The following is a 7,490-nucleotide window of genomic DNA, read 5'->3' on the forward strand; positions in this document are numbered from 1 at the left end:
AAACGGGAAAGCCCACGTCAGTCCTCTTTGGGGTTAACCTGAAGTCACGAGTTACGGGGCGAGGTCAGCTCCTTGCTCCACCAACAGCTTTCCTGGAAGTAATTTTATCCAGCTACGCTTTGGGGACAGTTGGGCAAGTTGACATGCCTCTGTAAGGAAGCGCCTGGAAACAACCACCCTGAAGAGAAATCAAGGCAGACTATTCCGTGGGCTTGGAAATTGTCTTCTAAGTAGTTGTGAACCTGGCACAGAGGGACGTTGGTGTAACAAAGGCTAACAAGGAGGTTACTATGTTGTTGTTTTTTTTAAAAAAAAAGCAGAGTGGAAGAAGTTTGAATTGTTAGATTTCCTTGGGGCACTTGGAACCAGTCAGTTAAGCATCTGACTCTTGGTTTCAGCTCAGGTCATGATCTCACAGTTTGTGAGTTCAAGCCCTGCATCGGGCTCTGCACTGACAATGTGGAGCCTGCTTGGGATTCTCTCTTGGTCCCTCTCTCTCTGCCCCTCCCCTACTCTCTCTCTCTCTCTCAAAAATAAATAAATAAAAACTTAAAATCTCTCTCAAGGTGAAAATATTTTCTATCCTGACTCCCTGTTCTGTAAACTTGTGATATGTGGCATCAGACTCGTTAGTGGTCTTGCACACACGATAAGCATGTCCCGGTACCTGGCTTGAGTATGAAGCCTGGAGTCTCATCAATACTCATGGCTACTGGCATTTGGCTCCTCAGTCAGGAAATCTGCCTGTGATTCACGTGAATCAGACTCCTGGCGCCTCGAGGCCCCAGGGCGAACCCATGAGCTGGCTCCTCGGCCATCGGACTCCAGGTGGAAGACGCTTCAGATTATTCCCCCCGGGGTGGCTGCTACTTTGCGTGTTGGCTTTGCAGCTTTCTGGCTGGCCTGATCCCAGCTGCTACAAGTTCACCGTTAGATTTGGCATTTGTAGTTTCTTGTTATAGAAGCAGGCTTTCTAATAAGAGTCAGAGTAACTGGGCTTGCATCCTGACTCTCATCGACGAGCCACGGGGTATTGGCCAGTCACTTTGCCTGTGTGTTCCGTAGTTTTCTCATGTACAAAACAGCTGAGAGTGGGAAGGAATAAGAAGTGCATTGGTCTGGTTCACCTCTCAGTCCTGGCTCTAAGACGTGCCCGACGTGGTCCTGGCAATGCATCTGGAGTCTGAGAGTGGTACCCACTCCTCCACACCGATCAGCAGCATGAGCTCATGGAGTTGTTCTGGAATCTGGCATTTCCTACGTGTCTCCCTCTGGGCCCCATCCCTATGGTCTTCCTTTTCTGCCAGTTTTCATCTCCTCCAATTATGACTAGAAATAAAACAAAATCAATGAAAACTCATAGTTTCTCACTAGGTCCCGAGAGACCCTTTGCAGGTGTGCATGGGATGAGAGTAGTTCTCAGATCAAGGCCCGAGCTATGAAGGGGGTGGAGAGGGAAGAGCCCCTGGGTAGGGGTGAGGTGGCACTGAGCTGGCACAGTTGGCACCAGATTAACTGAATCCCCAGATGGGACAGGATGTGTGTCAGTTCTGCTAGCATAGAGAGTGGTCCAGCACCTTGCTCAGGGCTTAGTGGAAAAGTGCTGAGTTGGGATCAGGGCAGTGTAACCACGATAATGTGTGCTCCTGGGTGGGAGCTGGGCTCGGATGTTTGCTTCTCCCTGACTGGTGGCGAAGCTGCTGTCCTGCCTCCCATCCCCGGGTGTGGAGGAGGCACGTCCTGGGCTCCTACAGGAGGCCTGATGGTCCTCTGAGTGCTCTCTATAGGAATTGGGGGACCCCAGCAAGTGGACTGGCCTGCACATGGCAAGGTGGGCTTCCATAGATCAGCTCTCTTCCGGTGGGCTTGGTGAAAGGAAGCCAGCAGCTGGGGGACAAGGGACTGATTGAACAACATATACAAGAAATGCCAGATGGGGGTACAGGAAGTAGTGAAGGGTTTTCCACCGGAGTGCTCCCTGGTGCAGAACTCTTTAGGACAGGTGAGTCCAAATTCCACTGCATTTGAGCTGTGCTTGAGCTGCCGTTGACCTGGTTACTGGAGTCCCTCTAGCCAGGGCCCTGAGTCTTAGGAATGGAGTTCTTGTGTTGTTTCTGCAATGCAGGGAAGTGGAAAGGAGGAGGGAATGAAAAAGGATGGTGAGAACTGAGAGATGAGGAGACAGAAGGAGGGGAGAGAAGAGGTGAGAAAGGTGGCTGGTCATCCCCTGGGGCAGCTGTAGAAAGTCAGAGCACCCAGGCCATGGAGGTCTGTGTGCCTATGACCCTTGGCCTCCTCAGATTGCCCAGCCTGAGCCCCATCCCATGTTGTGCTGCCGTATCAGGCACTGTACTACCCACATGGGTCTCCAGACAGAACCACTGTGGCCATTGGGGTAGATGTCTGCCATTTTCCAGAGAAGCCATTCCTTAGGGTAGAGAGGCAACCATCCCACGTGGACATAAAATCCCACATCTAGAATCCACGCAAATCTTTCAAGTTTGTCAGCATTGGGGCCAATGCAACCAATATTCACAGAGCACTATCACTTCACGTTAAGTTACCTTACGTAGTGCTGGGCATAATAGAAAGCCAAGGACTTCAGATCTGGTGGTGGTGGTGTGGACTTATATAAACAGGACAAATGCATAGAAGAGCTGTGGTGAAGCCCAAACATGTTGGATGGCTACTGAGGGCCCCTGAATACAGGTACCAAGGGTTTACAGGGGAAAACAGTACATATCTACCTCTAGGTTTGTCAACAGCTACAACTGACAGGGGGAAGAGAGGTAGAATTTTGCAGCAGGGGACCCCTGCTCCACACTGAACAATGCTAGTGTGCTCCTGGGCTCGACAGACAAATGCAAGCTAGACCTTTCAGTGCTGAACTGAAGGCATCTGGGGGCACAGCCAAGAATAACTTCTCAGCTGTGAAAAGTGTCAGAGCCTGAGGTAGAGGCCCAGGGAGATGGAGGGGCGATTTAAATCTCTTTTCCGGTGGACTAGAGGATTCTTCTTTGGTTGGGATGACGTAAGTGCTATTTTGTGAAGAGATAGTGGAAGGGGTGATTTGATGACCTCCTATGATTCTTTCTTTGCAATCTGTTTCTCCTTCCTAGCCCTGGAGCACTTCGGAACTGGGGCCAAAGTCCTAACCAGCCACGCAAACCTGGGCTCTAGGGCAGAGCCCACACCACAGACAAAACTTGTGTCCTTGAATTAGTTACTTCCCTCTCAGTTCCAGCTTACACATTTTGTTGACTCTGGAGCCAAACAGGGGAAGTGTGAGTGTCTGTCGACACCTGGTGGCAGTTCACAGGCATTGAAGTCAGTATTATCAGAACAAAGCCCTGTAGGTTGCTCAGGTGTGTCTCAGGTGTCCAAAAACACTTCCGGGGTTTGAAGGCTAAGTTATTCAATTTGAGGGGTCCATCCTGGGAAGATGGGACTGTTTTCTAAGTTAGGTTTGTCTAGAAATTCATCCTTGTTCCTGGCTCAAGTGTTCACATTTGGCTTAATTTTTACTATTCCTACAATCTGCGATGAGCTTCCTTTCTTAGTTCCATAGATTTTATTCCAGAGGTAAAATGCGTGTGGATCTAGAACTAACAAAGAGTCTAAAAGGTAGCTGAAGTTCTCTTGTGCTTGCCAAGTGTCTTTCACAGTCCTACTATTGTCCTCATTTTATAGATGAAAAAACTGAGGCACAGAGAGGTGATATAACTTACCCAAGGTCACAGAGCTAGGGAAAGAGACAGGGTTTGAACCCAGGATGTCTTAACTCCATAACCTCTACTGAAAAATGTTTTTTGAGTTTATTTACTTTTTTTTTTGAGAGAGAGAGAGCATAAGCTGGGGAGAGGCAGAGAGAGAGAGAGACAGACAGACAGACAGACAGAATCCAAAGTAGGCTTCAGGCTCCAAGCTGTCCCCACAGAGCCCAACACAGGGCTCGAATCCATGAACTGTGAGATCATGACCTGAGCCAAAGTTGTACACTCGACTGACTGAGCCACCCAGGTGCCCCCATAATCTCTACTTTTAATAAACAATTGTTGACTGACTGATATACATGTTTATTACTTGAGGAACCCTGATAAAGGTCTCACTTCAAAATACTTTCCACCAAAGGGGTAGAGTCATATATTTACCATCAAACATTACCCTTTTCAGGGTTTCTTATAACGATTTTTTGTAATGTTTTTAAATTATCTTTTTTATTCAAGTATAATTAACATAGTGTTATATTACTTTCAGGTGAAAAGTGCTCATGGCAGTAAGTGTAACTCTTAATCCCCTTATCAATTTCACCTATTCCCTCTTCACCTCCCCTCTGGCAACCACGAGTTTGTTTTCTGTGTATAAGAGTCTGTTTTTTTGTCTTTTTTCTTTGTTCATTTGTTCCTCAAATTCCACATATAAGTGAAATCATGATATTTGTCTTTCTCTGACTGACTTATTTCACTTAGCATTGTATTCTCTAACTCTATCCATGTTGTTGCAAATAGCATGATCTCGTTCTTTTTTAAGGCTGAATAATACTCCATTGTATATATACACCACATCTTCTTTATCCATTCATCTATGGATGGATACTTAGGGTGGTTCCATATCTTGGCTATTGTAAATAATGCTGCAATAAACACTGGGTTGCATATATCTTTTCAAATTAGTGTTTTCATTTTCTTTAAGTATTTGAGGAACTTCCATAGTGTTTTCGAAAGTGGCTGCATTGCATTCTCTTGCACCCAGCTTGCATGCTCACTAACAATGCACAAGTGTTCATTTTCCTTCACATTCTTGCCAACATTTGATATTTCCTGTGTTTTTGATTGTATCCATTCTGACAGGTATTAAGTGAGATCTCATTGTGGGTTTGCATTTCTCTGATGTTGAACATCTTTTCATGTATCTGTTGGCCATCTGTATGTCTTCTTTGGAAAAATGTCTTTTCAGGTCCTCTGTTCATTTTTTACTTGGAATGTTTGTTTATTTGTTTTGGTGTAGAGTTGTTTAAGTCCTTTACATATTTTGGATATTAACCCCTTATCAGATATATCATTTGCAAATATCTTCTGCCATTTAGTAAGTTGCCTTGTTGTTCTTTTTTTTTTTTTTTTGATGGTTTCCTTCACTGTGTAAAAGCTTTTTATTTTGGTGTAGTCCCAATAGTTTAATTTTGCTTTTGTTTCCCTTGCCTTAGGAGACGTATATTGAAAAATGTTTCTATGGCCAATGTCAAAGAAATTACTGCCTGTGTTTTCTTTTGGGATTTTTATGGTTTCAGGTCACACATTTAGGTGTATAATCCATTTGAGTTTAGTTTTGTGTATGGTGTAAGAAAGTGGTTCAGTTTCATTCTTTTGCCATGTTGCTGTCCAGTTCCCCCACACCATTTGTTGAAAAGACTGTCTTTTCTGCATGGTATATTCTTTTTATAGTTCTTTTAAAGGTGTAGGCAGCCTATGAAGTCCCTCTATCATCTCAGAGGTAAAGAGAAAAACAGGGTGGAAAGAGGCCAGGAGCAGGGAAAAGGTGCTCACGTCTGGCAGAAACCTTAAATGCCATCTAGCTGCACAGATACATTGCGTCATTGTGCAGGTGCAGTAGAATTCCAGGCAGGAGAAAGGGTTTTGATAAGTGGGTGTGGCAAGCTCATGAGGGAGATGAACCAGGACACCAGACATCCTGACTTGGGTCCAGAGCTCCATCTACATCGCACCACACCGTTCTCCTCCAGAAAGAGGGAGCAGTGGGAATAGCAAGGGGAAGGAGGACGGAGGCCCTGAAGCCAGAGTAGCTGAGCCCAGTAAACAGAGCATAGGGTGGCCCCTTTAGCACTTGGGAGCATCAGTTACTGGTGTCAAGCCCTTTCTCTCCTGCTGATCTCCTTACATCCTTACACCCTCACCAAGAGTCAGAACAGAAAGGCCTATTTGAGATCAGCCGTTTGATTACCAGGGTTCTCTGGAGAAACAACAGAAATGTGTGTGTGTGTGTGTATACATATATATATATACATACATACATATATATATACAAATATATATATTTAATATTTGTATTTATTATATGGGACTGGTTCACATGATTATGGCAAGTTCAAAATCTGCATTGTGAGCCAGGAGGCTGGAGCCCCAAGTGAGCCAATCAATGGTGGAGGTGGAATCTAAAGGCAATATGCTGGAGAATTTTCTCTTGCTCAGGGCTGTGGGTCTTTTTCTTCTGTTCAGACCTTTAGCTGATTGGATGGGACCCACCTACACTATGGAGCTAAACCTGCCTCATTCGGTCCATTCATTTACATGTTAATTTCATCCAGGGAGCCTGGGTGGCTCTTCAGCATCTGACTTCAGCTCAGGTCTTGATCTCCCCGCTTGTGAGTTCAAGCCCTGCGTTGGCTCAGAGCTGACAGTACAGAAGCTGGAGCCTGTTTCAGATTCCGTGTCTCTGTTTCTCTCTGCCCCATCTCCTGCTCACACTCTGTCTCTCTCTCTCTCTCTCAAAAATGAATAAACATTAAAAAAACTTTTTAAAAGTTAATTTCATCCAAAAACGCCCCCCCTCAAGTTGACACATAAAAGTAATCATCAAGTGACAATCAATTCCCTTGATTGTCCTTGTTGGGCTGTTCGTTTTCCTTTACATTAGTTATTTGAGTATCCCTTTCATGATTTTTTTGCAACATCTGTGTACTATTTATATAATATTTTCTTTAAAACAATGTTAACTACTCACTTTTTATAACATAGATGGAGCTAGAGAATATAATGCTAAGTGAAATATGTCAGTCAGAGAAAGACAAATACTATATGATTTCACTCATATGTGGAATTTAAGAAAGCAAACAAGAAAAAAATTAGAAAGAAACAAAGCAAGAAACAGACTTAATTATAGAGGACAAGGTGGTGGTTACCAGAGGGTGGGGGGTGCAGGGATGGGGGAACTAGGTGATGAGGATTAAGGAGTGCGTGCGCTTGTGATGAGCACTGGGTTATGTATGGAAATGTTGAATCACTATTGTACACCTGAAGCTAATATAACCCTGTATGTTAACTAATGAATTAACATAAACACTTAAAATTTTAAAAAAAGCTACTAAGCAGGACTGTTCCATTGCCAGAGGTAGGAGGTACCCCTTTATTTATGCCTGGATTATTTCCTCTCTAAGATCATAAAAATAAAATCAGATTTCATACACACACACCTTACCCTTGTACTAAAATGCTAGTTGAGATAAGTGGTGTTAGTTGTACTAGTTGTAATCTTTTTCTAGCACAGGCAAGAATCACTCGAACACTGTTAAAAGCGCAGGTTAACACCTGCACCCTCTCGCACACATTTGGGAAAGTGTTTAAACCAAGGCTGAGGGGAAGGCGCCGCGGCTCCTACCGGCCACCAGGAGGCGCCATCGCCCGCCGTCCCCGAGGCCCCCAGATGCGGCGAGCGGAGGCGCGGGGCGGGGCGGTTAGAGGCCGGGGGCGTCACCC

The sequence above is a fragment of the Crocuta crocuta genome, unplaced genomic scaffold, assembly GCF_008692635.1.
Source record: "Crocuta crocuta isolate KB4526 unplaced genomic scaffold, BGI_CrCroc_1.0 scaffold415, whole genome shotgun sequence".
In the NCBI taxonomy this organism is placed as follows: domain Eukaryota; kingdom Metazoa; phylum Chordata; class Mammalia; order Carnivora; family Hyaenidae; genus Crocuta; species Crocuta crocuta.